General features: G+C 49.7%; 1 protein-coding gene across 1 annotated transcript in view; it reads left to right on the forward strand.

Moving 5' to 3' along the window:
- PTPN23 (protein tyrosine phosphatase non-receptor type 23) overlaps nt 1-13391 on the forward strand; it is a 43479-nt gene that overhangs the window by 473 nt on the left and 29615 nt on the right. The gene's annotated exons all lie outside the window — the stretch shown is intronic.

Genomic DNA, 13391 nt, shown 5'->3' on the forward strand with positions numbered 1-13391 from the left:
ACCGCCCCGCGGGGTGCGGTGGGCGGCCACGACCGTGTGGGTTCCACGGCGGGGCCGGGCCCTCGGTGCGCCCTCCGCACTCAGCCCGACGGGGAGGACCGCTTGGGGTCGGGGGGCTCGGGGGTGTGTCTGGGAGGGAGGGCCGGCCGCCTGCGGTAGGGTATCCCTGACGCTGGCCGAAATTCTGAATGGCCGCCTCACTGGAGCCCTAGTCGGTAGCCCGAACAGAGCCACATTGCGGGTCGTATTTTAGGATACTTTTGTGCTTTTCTCTCCGAGAGACGTCTTGTAATCGGTGGACGGAGACAGACCAGGTGTGATTGGCCCCAGGTGTCTGCTGCTCTGGGCGGGCTCACCTGGTAGCCCTGAGGGTCAGAGGGCCCAGGGTCAGAGCAGACGAGAGGAGGACAAGCTGGGAGGCCGTTGCAGGCAGGGGACTTGGTTTTGACACAGCAGCTGCCAGAGTAAGCCGCAGACCCTGGAAGATGGTGCGCCCCTCAGCAGGGGGACGGAGGAAGGAAAATGGGCTTGGAGTCGTCTCCCAAGGCGCCGTGTCCTCCCTCTTCAGGCGTTCACTTCCTTTGTCCAGTTTGTCCCTCGTTTTACCTCTTTGGGTCTCTTTTTTTCCCTTCTCTGTAAACCAGGAAACTAGACTAGCCCATGTAAATTTACCTAAATTTATCCAGTTATCGGATGTTAACTTTTCTCCATGTGCTTTTCCACACACGTACATTTTTCTAAAATGCAACAGAGTTCCTGTTGCACTGAATGAAGTCAGTATTTTCCTGTTCAGAATTCTCTTGGCCTAGCCCAATTCTTCCAGCGGTTTTTGAGCCTTCCCTGTGTGCTTGGTCAACTTCGGGCTTTGGCTGCAGGCCTCTGCGGTTCTGTTCACAGCTGTAGTGCTGTTCCCTTCTCATACCCTGTGTGTTCTCTTCTGTGCCTTCGGGTGCAGAGTTTGTCCTGCCTAGATGAGTGCCCCCCGGGTTTGTCCTGTGAGGTGGTGGTGGGGGGGGGCGTTTCATTTCTGTGTATTGGTGCTGTCCATCTTCCAGAGTCCAGGTTGAGCTCTCTCTTCCACAAAAGCTCCTTAATTCTTCTATCTGGATTAATTTTTTCCTTTTCTGAATTTCTCTTTGACAGGCAGAGTGGATAGTGAGAGAGAGAGAGACAGAGAGAAAGGTCTTCCTTTTTGCCGTTGGTTCACCCTCCAATGGCCGCTGCGGACGGTGCATCTCGCTGATCCGAAGCCAGGAGCCAGGTGCTTCTCCTGGTCTCCCACGCGGGTGCAGGGCCCAAGCACTTGGGCCATCCTCCACTGCCTTCCTGGGCCATAGCAGAGAGCTGGCCTGGAAGAGGGGCAACCGGGATCCGGCGCCCCAACCGGGATTAGAACCCGGTGTGCCGGCGCCGCAAGGCAGAGGATTAGCCTGTTAAGCCACGGCGCCGGCCCTGAATTTCTCTTAATTCTTCACCTTTTCCCCAGTGGCAGTGGTGTGTTGTGTTTTAGCCCTCCATTCCACTGTGAATTGTACCCTGCACATAGCTGGTAATTGACGGTTGAAAGGGAATTTAGAGATGGCATATGAAAATCTAGATCAAATCTTAGCCCAGAAACTCCTAGGAGATAATTTTTTTTTTTTAAGATTTATTTATTTATTTGAAAGTCAGAGCTACAGAGAGAGAGAGAGAGAGAGAGAGAGAGAGAGAGAGGTCTTCAATCCGATGGTTCACTCCCCAGTTTGCCGCAGCAGCCAGAGCTGTGCTGACCTGAAGCCAGGAGCTTCCTCCTGGTCTCTCACGCAGGTGCAGGGGCCCAAGGACTTTGGCCATCCTCCACTGCTTTCCCAGGCCACAGCAGAGAGCTGGATCGGAAGAGGAGCAAGTAGGGACTAGAACCAGTGCCCATATGGGATGCCAGCACTGTAGGTGGTGGCTTTACCTGCTACACCACGGCACCAGCCCCACTCATTAGCCTTTTAGCTTAGGTGGTGTCGGTACTCAAAAAGCAATTCTTTTCCTGCACTGGAGAAGGCTGCAGAAGCCCCAGTGGCTTGGGAACTTTGCCTGACCTGGACACCCCTCCCCAGCTGTAGAACCCCTGCTTTACCATTGGTACCTTTGTCCTTCTTAATCCTTGCTCTGAGCCATGGGAATCATCACTACCATTTACTTGGAACTGAGGGTTAGAATTTAATTTCGGACAATAGAGTAAAAATTGGTTTTGCTAACCTGTCAAGCCCTTTGTTGAGCCCTGGTAATAGCCAAATAGGAAACAGTTAATTTTTTTTTTTCCTTCAAGGACTTCATTGTCCAGGAGTGGGGATTTAAAAATTAGAATGATGACATTATGTAAGGATAGCAGTATTTGCAATGTACTAAAGCACCAGCTTGAGGGGCCTGCAGGGAAGGCTTTCCAGAGGTGAGTTAGAAAGAATGAATAGGAGTTTTCTAGACAGATAAAAGGCTTCTTTGTGAGGGCCGGACTTTTGATAAAACCTTTCATGGTGGTTAGTATTGATTTTCACTCCTGATAGACCTGCCTTCCATGATGGAATAATGTGAAATAAGAGCCAGGAGAACACACTGGTGTGGAACTGCTGTGCCAAGCTTCAGGCTGGCATACGCAGGAGCCAGGGTTTTCGTGGGGAAATGCTGCTGGCCCTGCACCTTCTTACCCTGTGCCCAGGGTCAGAGTGCTCACGCACTGGAAGCTGATGGAGGGGCATCCTTGGCCTTGGGCTCTCGTCAGTGAGCAGTTTGGCCACAGGGCTTCAGGTTTGATGTCCTTTATTTTTCCTGTCGTAACACCTGCCCCTAACCAAGGGCACTTGGGCTTCCATGTCGCCTTCATCCCTGATTCGTTTGTTGAACAAATTGTTGTTTAATGTCTGTCTTATCCCAGTCCTGGGAATAGAGTGGTGACAAATCCCTGCCTTTATGAAACTTGACTTCTGGTGATCCACGTAGTAGTCCGTCCTCAAGTGCAGGTGTACCATCTGCTGGTTAACTACCCAGCCCATCAGTTGTGTTCTCCTCTCCCGCCCCCCACCCCCACCCCTGACTGAATTGGTCTCTGAACCAGGCTCCTCCAGAGAAGCTGCCCGCTGTCCGAGCCCCTGACCAGCTTGCTTCAGCCTGCTCCTTCTGGTTTCACTGTCCCAGTCCCCTCCTGCAGGAATTTTCGGCCTCTCTTCCTTTCTCATTTGGTTGTTGGCCTTGGGATTCCTGCCTCCAGTTTGTCACCCACATTGAACCATATCCCATCAGGATCCCTTCAGCTGCCTGGCAGTTGTGCCAAAGTCCTCTGCGTTCAGACAGGTTTTGCATCCTGTCAGGTGGTTGGCCTGCACTACAGTGTATGCTCCTTGTTGCGGCCTCTGATGGCTTCTCTTACTCACAGCCAGGTAGAGCCTATTTTTTCAGGTTTATAGATTTTTTTTCCTGTTTAGAGTTCCGTGGAACAGCCAACTCTTGGGAAAAAACAGTTTATACATGCATGTATGCACAAAGAAAGGTAAATCAGAGACACTAGAGGCCTAAAAGGCCCCGGCTGCCCAGCGAAGGGCAGGGGACATTGCTAGCTCCCAATCGCAGTAACCTGTCTTGTCTCTTATTTATTTATTTTTTAAAGATTTATTTATTTACTTGAAAGACATTATAGACAGACGGAGAGACAGAGAGAGAAGCCTTCCTTCTGCTGGTTCAGTCCGCAAATGGCTGCAATGGGTGGAGGTGGGCTGATTTAAAGCCAGGAGCCAGGAGCTTCTTCTGGGTCTCCCATGTTGGTGCAGGGGCCCAAGCACTTGGGTTGTCTTCCACTGCTTTCCCAGGCCATTAGCAGGGAGCTGGATTAGAAGTAGAGCAGCTGGGACTCGAACTGGGGCCCATAGGGGATGCCAGCACTACGGGTAGATACTTAATCTGTGTCACAGCACCAGTCCCCTGTCTTGTCTCTTTATCACAGGTGTGGAGTCACCCAGGTGTTGTGTCAAAGCCCGTTTGCCCACATGTGTTTTACAGCAGAGTTGTACAGATGACCTGGATTTTCTGTTTCATTCTTCTCTGACCTTACTCTCACACATCAAAGGCGTAGCTTCAGTTCACTCAGGGTTTAGACCAGATTCTTTTCTTTCCTTGGAAAGTAATAAATACTTGGCGTGTGGGGAGTGCTTAGTGGGTGTCGGTTGAAAGACCTGGTCTGATTCTGGCACCCTCAGGGAGATGTAACTTGAGCCCTCCTCAACTGTGTTGTTTAGACAGGCCATTCAGAAGGGATGGGAGAGAAAGGCCTCTCTTTGATAGCTTGACCTGTGGATTTTTAAAATTCTGACATGGGCCAACAGACTAAAGATTTCCCTTGGCAATGCTCCTTTATCTTAATTCAGTTAGTCTCTGGAAATTCAGTGGCTAAGCATGTATTGTACTAATTAACAATATTGTATGTGGGACTCAACACGTACAACAATATTGTGTGTGTATTTCTGTGCAACAACCCAAGGATGCCCTATGTCTGAGTCAGCTGTGGAAGTGCAGGAAAAAGAAACACAGTGTGAACAGAGGTAATACACATGTGATTCCTTTTATTGCCTTCTTGACTTATGGCTTTAATTAATGTGAATTACTAGATAAGAACATGCTAATACTATGACAAGGTGACCTGAGGGACTATCCCTAGTACAGGGGTCCTAGCACTGCCTCTGGTTTTCTGGATTTTTTTGTTTGTTTTGACAGGCAGAGTTAGACAGTGAGAGAGAGACAGAGAGAAAGGTCTTCCTTCCGTTGGTTCATCCCCCAAAGCTGCTACGGCCGGCGCGCTGTGCCGATCCAAAGCCAGGAGCCAGGTGCTTCCTCCTGGTCTCCCATGCGGGTGCAGGGCCCAAGCATTTGGGCCATCCTCCACTGCACTCCCGGGCCACAGCAGAGAGCTGGAGTGGAAGAGGAGCAACATGGACAGAACTGGCGCCCCAACCGGGACTAGAACCCGGAGTACCACCGGCACCGCAGGCGGAGGATTAGTCTAGTGAGCCGAGGCGCTGGTCTGGTTTTCTGTTTCTCTAATCTGTAAATAATGGCAGGACCCAGGATAAGCGTTTACAGGTTTTTTGTATGTTTTAACATTTATTTTTATTTATTTGAAAGGCAGAGTTACAGAGAGAGAGGAGAGACAGAGAGATCTTTCATCTGCTGGTTCACACCCCAAATGACTGCAACTGTCAGGGTTGGGCTAGATTTAAGCCAGGAGCTTTTTTCAGTTCTTCCACATGGATCCAGGGGCCCCAGTACTTGGGCCGTGCTCCACTGCTTTACCAGGCAAATTAGCAGGGAGGTGGATCAGAAGTAGAGCAACTGGGACTCAAACTTGTCCCCATGATGGACACTGGCTTAACCATGCTACCATGCCAGACCCGCTGGCTACTTTTGGTTTGTTGCTGGGCTGTCTACTCAACTTTCATCAGAGCCTCAAACTCCCAGGCAGACCTTTTTAAAAAAAAAAAAAAATTTTATTTGAAAGGCATAGTTACAGACGGGGGGGGGGGGGGGCGGGGGAGAGAAAGAGAGAGATAGTCTTCCATCTACTAGTTTACTCCCCAAATGGCCTAACCGGCCGGAGCTGAGTCAATCCGCCATGTGGGTGCAGGGGCCCAAGGACTTGGGCCATCTTCCACTGCTTCCCCAGGCCATAGCAGAGAGCTGGATCAGAAATGGAGCAGCCAGGACTCGAACCAGCACTCATGGGATGCTGACACTGCAGGCGGTGGTTTTACCCACTAGGGCATAGTCCGGCCTCCTGGCCAGACCTTAAAGAGACTGGAACAAGATCTTTGTTCCTTGCTTTCAGACTTTCAGGTAGTGTTCCTCTTTTTTGGCTGGGGGAAGGTCAGCAATTACAGAGGGTTTTTCTCTGGGCCAAAAAAGTAGCTTGGTGGGGCCGGCACTGTGACGCACTGGGTTAATCCTCCACCTGCGGCGCCAGCATACCATATGGGCGCCAGTTCTTGTCCCAGTTGCTCCTCTTCCATTCCAGCTCTCTGCTGTGGCCTGGGAGAGCAGTGGAGGATGGCCCAAGTGCTTGGGCCCTGCACCCACGTGGTAGACCAGGAAAAAGTACCTGGCTCCTGGCTTCGGATTAGCACAGCTACAGCCATTGCAGCCATTTGGGGAGTGAACCAACGGATAGAAGACCTTTCTCTCTGTCTTTCTCACTGTCTGTAACTCTGTCAAATAAATAAATAAAATCTTTAAAAAAAAAAAAAAAAAGAAAAAGAAAAGAAAAGAAAAAGTAGCTTGGCTGCTCCAGGGATTCGTTTTCTGTGCCTGATTTTCAGAGTTGCTTGTGAGAATCATATTAAAAAAAAAAAAAGTAGAAATGGATTGGCCTAATATGTGGTTGGGAACATAGGCTTTGGGGCCAAAATGACTGGCTTTTACTTATTGCTCCATCAGTTACTCGCACTGGCAAATACCCTTATCTCTGCCTGAGTTTTCTTGTCTGTAAAATGGTGATCATCAGACACTATCTACCTCTTTGGGTTGTTTTAAGGATTGAGTTACTGTTGGCTGCCCAGCCTAGTGCCTGGCTGTAAGCTCAGTGTGTATCTGTAGCTGCTGATCTTACAGGACAAATGAGATCCAGGTAGAAGTGACCTACAGGGATAATTTGCTGGAGGTGTGGGCAGCCTCTTTCCCTTCACTGTGTGAACAGCTGGGCAGGTGTTCTTAGTGATCTCATGTGAAACCTTGTGTCTGGGCTCTCAGATGTCCTGCTGTGCCTTTGCCCTCTGTCCCAACGGGCCTTTAGACTGTACTTTCAGTCATTTCCTCCAACCTAAGGGTGGGTAAACTAAAACCTTTTACTGAAAGAGGATTAACCAAAGAACATCCTCCTATTTAGATAGTTAATGACCTTATAGCTTAGGTCATGGTTCATATTTAGGGTTTGTTTTTTTGGGAGAAGGAAGAGGGTAAGTGAGGAGGAGTTGGGTGGAACAGAGGACTGTTTAATCAGGAAGTTGGAAGATGGGCTTCAAAGTGTGAACCTCTTAAAATTATTCAGAAACTTTTGTGTTTGTCCATAGTCGAATATTTCTAGAATGGTTTTTTAAAGTGTATTCACTTTTTTTTTTGACAGGTAGAGTGGACAGTGAGAGAGAGAGAGAGAAAGGTCTTCCTTTGCTGTTGGTTCACCCTCCAATGGCCGCCGCGCTGCAGCCCGCGCGTTGCGGTGATCCGAAGGCAGGAGCCAGGTGCTTATCCTGGTCTCCCATTGGGTGCAGGGCCCAAGCACTTGGGCCATCCTCCACTGCACTCCCGGGCCATAGCAGAGAGCTGGCCTGGAAGAGGGGCAACCGGGACAGAATCTGGTACCCCGACCGGGACTAGAACCCGGTGTGCCGGCGCCGCAAGGCAGAGGATTAGCCTATTGAGCCATGGCTCCGGCCAGTGTATTCACTTTTTTTTTTTTTTTTTTTTTTGACAGGCAGAGTGGATAGTTAGAGAGACAGAAAGGTCTTCCTTTTTGCCATTGGTTCACCCTCCAATGGCTGCTGCGGCCGGCGCATCACGCTGATCCGAAGCCAGGAGCCAGGTGCTTCTCCTGGTCTCCCATGTGGGTGCAGGGCCCAAGCACTTGGGCCATCCTCCACTGCCTTCCCGGGCCATAGCAGAGAGCTGGCCTGGAAGAGGGGCAACCGGGATAGAATCTGGCACCCCAACCGGGACTAGAACCCTGTGTGCTGGCGCCGCAAGGTGGAGGATTAGCCTGTTAAGCCATGGCGCCAGCCTGTATTCACTTTTTAAAAATATTTTTTAGGGTCCGGCGCCACAGCTCAATAGTCTAATCCTCAGCCTGCAGCATCAGCACCCCGGGTTCTATTCCCGATCGGGGCGCCGGATTCTGACCCGGTTGCTCCTCTTCCAGGCCAGCTCTCTGCTGTGACCTGGGAGGGCGGTGGAGGATGGCCCAAGTGCTTGGGCCCTGCACCCCATGGGAGACCAGGAGAAGCACCTGGCTCCTGGCTTTGGATCAGCACGGTGCGCCAACTGCAGCGGCCATTGGGGGGCGATCCAGCAGAAAAAGGAAGACCTTTCTCTCTGTCTCTCTCTCTCACTGTCCACTCTGCCTGTCAGAAAAAAAATTTTTTTAGGATTTTTTTTTTTTAAAGATTTATTTATTTATTTGGAAAACAGGATTACACAGAGGCAGAGAGAGAGGTCTTCCATGCACTGGTTCACTCCCCAGATGGCCGCAACAGCCAGAGCTGCATTAATCCGAAGCCAGGAGCTTCCTCCAGGTGCAGGAACCCAAGGACTTGGGCCATCTTCCACTGCTTTCCCAGGCCATAGCAAAGAGCTGGATCGTAAGTGGAGCAGCCAGGACCTGGACTGGCGCCCATATGGGATGCCAGCACCACAAGCTGCGGCTTTATCTACTATGTCACAGCACTGGCCCCTCTTTCTTTTCACAGATTTATTTATTTGTTTGAAAGTCAGAGTTACAGAGTGAGAGGAGAGAGAGGTCTTCTATATGCTGTTCACTCCCTAGGTGGCTGCAACAGCCAGCACTGGGCCAGGCTGAAGCCAGGAGCTTCATCTGTCACTCCCATGGTTGCGGGGACCCAAGCACTTGAGCCATCTTTACTGCCTTTCCCAGGCCATTAGCACAGAGCTAGATCGGAAGTAGAGTGCCAGGACATGAATCTGCAACTACATGGGATGCTGGTGTCACAGCCTGTGGCTTTCCACTACACCAGAATGCTGGTCCCAGGATGATTTCTTTCATAGCTTTTATTGTACTCTCAAAGGACCCTCAAATGCCTAGAAACAACCGACAAAGGGAAAAAAAAAGTGCTTTTCATTGACCAGTTAGCTCTTCAGCAACCCTTAAAGCATTTATTTTCTAAATTTCAGACATACTGAAGGTTTGAAAGAGTAATGCAATGCTTACTCAAATTCTCACTAGGTCTGATATTTATATTTTACCATATGATTGCTTGCTCTGCCTCTCCTTCCCCCTCCTCTCTTGAACCCATGAGTCTTTTGGAAATAAGTTTTAGATGTAGTGACACCTACCCTGGACACATTTTAGCATGTAGTTCCTAAGAGTAAGGGTACTTTTCTACATAACTGTATTGTCAGATCTAAGAAAATCTACAATAATTCTCTGATATTTATGTTTAAATTTCACTATCCCCCAAAAATATTAAATTTCACTTATCCCCCAAACATCTTTTTTTTTTTTTTTTTACAGAGTGGAGAGAGAGAGAGAGAGAGAGGTCTTCCTTTTTGCTATTGGTTCACCCTCCAATAGCCGCGGCAGTGGGTGCGCTGCAGCCGGCGCATCGCGCTGATCTGAAACCAGGAGCCAGGTGCTTCTCCTGGTCTCCCATGCGGGTGCAGGGCCCAAGCACTTGGGCCATCCTCCACTGCACTCCCGAGCTACAGCAGAGAGCTGGCCTGGAAGAGGGGCAACTGGGAAAGAATCTGGCACCCCGACTGGGACTAGAACCCGGTGTGCCAGCGCCGCAGGCTGAGGATTAGCCTATTGAACTGCGGTGCTGGCCCCCCAAACATCTTTTAAGACATTTTATAATAATATTATTTTTTAAGATTTATTTTATTTATTGGAAAGAAGAAGTTCCAGAGAGCGGTAAAGAGAGATCTTCCATCTCTCTCATCCTAAATGGCTGCAGTGGCTGGGGCTGGGCCAGGCGGAAGCCAGAAGCCAGGAAGGTTCTTCCAGGTCTCCTGTATAGATGAAGGGTCCCAGCCATTTGGGCCATCTTCTGCTGCTTTCCCAGGTGCATTAGCAGAGAGCTGGATTGGAAGCAGAGCAGACAGGACTCAACCAGCACCCATGTGCCTGACCCAGCTGACTTAAAAAAAAAAAAAAAAAGTTCTGGAGACGGCACTGTGGCGTAGCGGATAAAGCCACCACCTGCAATGCTGACATCCCACATGGGCACAGGTTTGAGTCTCGGCTGCTCCACTTCTATCCAGCTCTCTGCTATGGCCTGGGAAAGTAGTGGAAGATGGCCCAAGTCCTTGGGCCCCTGCACCAGGAAGAAACTCCTGGCTTCAGATTGACATAGCTCTGGCATTGTGGCCATCTGGGCAGTGAAGCAGTGGATTGAAGACTTGCTCTCCCTCTTTCTCTCTCTCTGTTTCTCTTTCTCTCTCTGCCTCTGCATAACTCTGCCTTTCAAATAAATATTTTTTTAAAAATTGTCCAAGGCCAACAGTGGATCAGGCTAATGTTTTTGATGCTGGCATCCCTTATTGGAGTGCCGGTTCAGAGTCCTGGCTGTTGTGATTCCATTCCAGCTCGTTACTAATGCACCTGGGAAGGCAGCAGAAGATAGTCCAGCTACTTGGTCCCCCTGCCACCCATGTGGGAGACCAAGATATAATTGCTGGCTCCTGGCTTTGGCCTGGCCTGGCCCTGGCTGTTGAGACCATTTAGGGAGAACAAATCAGTGGATGGAAGATCTGTGTCTCTCTTTTTATCCCTCTGTCTGTTGCAGTGCTTTTCAAATAAAGAAATAAGTAACTTTTTAAAAATATTTATTTATTATTTACTGGAAAGAGTTACACAGAGAGAGAGAGAGGCAGAGAAAGGTCCTCCATCCACTGGTTCACTCCCCAGATGGCTGCAATGGCCGAAGCTGCGCCGATCCGAAGCCAGGAGCCAGGAGCTTCTTCTGGGTCTCTCACGCGGGTGCAGCAGCCCAAGGACTTGCGCCATCTTCCACTGCTATTCCAGGCCATAGCGGAGAGCTGGACTCAAACTGGCACTCATGTGGATGCTGGCATTGCAGGCAGCGACTTTACCCGCTACGCCACAGCATCGGCCCTGAAATAAATAACTCTTAATTAACTCAGATCCAATCAGAGTTCTTATATTGCATTTTTGTTGTTTTGTCTGTTCAATATGTGGATGGTGTTTTTTGTTTTTTTTAAGATTTGATTATTTATTTGAAAGGCGGAGTGATGGTGGTGGGGGGAGATATCTTCCATCTGCTAGTTTACTCTGCAAATGCCTGCAACAACTGGTACTGGGCCAGGCAGAAGTCAGGAGCCCAAAACTCCATCCGGGTCTCCCACATGGATAATGGGGATCAAGCACTTTGAGCTGTCATCTACTGCCTCCCAAGATGCATTAGCAGGAAGCTGAATAGCTAGAACTTGAGCTGGCACTCTCATGTGGGATAAAAGTTTCATAAGTTGCAGCTTAACTCACTGTACAAAATGCCCATACCCCTTGCAATCATTTTTAATTTAGAATAGTCTCCACCCACCCACCCCCTTTTTTTTTTTTTTTTTAAAGTTTTCTTATTTATTTGAAAGGCAGAGGCACTGGGAGAGACAGAAAGAAAAGTCTTCCTTCTGCTGGTTCACTCCCCAAATGGCTACAACAGATGGATGGGCTGATTCAAAGCCAGGTGCCAGGAGCTTCTTCCAGGTCTTCCCGATGGGTCCAGGGGCCCAAGCACTTGTGCCATCATCTACTGTTTTCCCAGGCCCTAGCAGAGAGCTGGGTTGGAAGTGGAGCAGCCGGCAGGCCTCTCTTGACCTCAAGGAGCTTACTCGTGGTTTGAGATATCCAACGAAATCTGCATTTCTAAGGAGAGTTCCAAAGCAAAATTTTGTGTTGTGGGCCTGGAATTCCTGGAAAAGAAACCACCATAGACAAGACTTGTCATTGAGATGTTACCTGTGGGTTCAGCCGGGCTTCCGCAATAGTTAGGTAAACAGGATCTATGTTGTGGTCTCCCTCCACACTTTTAAATGACATTTTTCACAAACTGTGTCACTTTTCAGATAAAATGCTGCATTTTGAATTTTTTCTCAAGTGTCTCAGTGTTGTCTACCTGGCATTCTCTGGAGAGGCACCGTGTGCCGAGTATAGAGTACATCTAATAAGATCCTTCCCATTCCTTGATGCTGCTGGGAGCTCATGAGCAGACTGCTGAGTGCATGCTGTCTGATGGAGGCATGTCCAGTGCTTGGGGAAAGCAGAAGCTAACATCAGGGAAGTCAAATTTCAGCTGAGTTAGAGAACAGGGGACCACAGGAGACAGCCTGGTTTCCAAAGGCAGTAATTCCAAAGTACTTTTGGCTGAGTGGTCCTGGGAGGTACCTGAGGACAGTCCTTGAAGGCTGTTGGGAGCAGACCGTGAAGGGTATGAACTCCATGCTGAGGTTAGATTTGGTCCTAAGGCTTTGGGAAGCTACTCCAGCACGTTGGTTTTGCATCTTCTTGCTATGCTGAGATAAGCATGGTTTGCTTAATTTTTTTACTTGGGGTGTATGTATGTTTCAGAAGAATTAAAAGCTAGAAGTGTGAGGCTGGCAGTGTGGCATAGTGGGTAAAGCTGCCACCTGCAGTGCCAGCATCCCATTTGAGCGCCGGTTTGTGACCTGGCTGCTCCACTTCTGATCCAGCTCCCTGCTTTGGCCTGGGAAAGCAGTGGAACATGGCCCAACTCTTGGGCCCCTGCACCTGTGTGGGAGACACGGAAGAAGCTCCTGGCTTCGTTTTGGTGCAGCTCTGGCCCTTGCAGCCATCTGGGGAATGAACCAGCAGATAGAAGACCTCTCTATCTCTCTATGCCTCGGACTCTCTGTAATTCTGCCTTTCAAATAAATTTTTGAAGAACAAACAAAGACTAGAGGTGGCATCAGAGTTGTGTTAGACAGTCCTGGCCACTAGGTAAGGGATAGATTTTGAAGGGGTAGGTGGTCCAGGCCAGAGGCGGTAGTGGTATAGAGAAAGCTCATGGACCCAGGACTTTGAGGAGGCGACATCATCAGAAAAGGGGGTTGGAGTTTGAGGTGTGAGAAGGCAGCTGGAAGATCCTGTCAGTAGCTTGCTCAGCAGCACACTGTCTGTTTTTGCTTCTCTCCCATTGCCCACCAGCGCAGATGGAAGGTGTCATGTAAGCTTCCAGATGCCCTCGTGGCTGATTACTTAGCCAGGTGTCATGGGACCTCAAAGGGTGCTAGCACGCCTGGGTGGGCTACAGATGAGGTGGGAGGGAGTGTGCTGCTAGGCTGAGTCGATGCTGTCAGCCTTTACCAGCTTTCTTCTTTCACCACCTCACAAACCATGGTTAGGGCCTTTAAAGAACCTTTTGAGTTGGGCATCAGTGCCTTTACTGTTTTGTGGGGTGAGTGGGTCTGGCTTCCCAGACAGTTTAACCAGCATACAAAGCAGTAGGAACTGCAGTAGGTAGTTGTTGAACATGAGGCCTCCAGGCTGGTTGGACTCTTCATGGCCAAGACAAGTCAGCTATTGTAGTGGTGAGTGGTGCCGTGGGCAGCTGTGCCAGCCCCTGCTCTGATATGCTCAGGGACCTCCTCCTCCTGTGGGAGTCATTCCTGTCACGCAC

Source organism: Lepus europaeus, chromosome 9 (genome assembly GCF_033115175.1).
Source record: "Lepus europaeus isolate LE1 chromosome 9, mLepTim1.pri, whole genome shotgun sequence".
Lineage (NCBI taxonomy): Eukaryota > Metazoa > Chordata > Mammalia > Lagomorpha > Leporidae > Lepus > Lepus europaeus.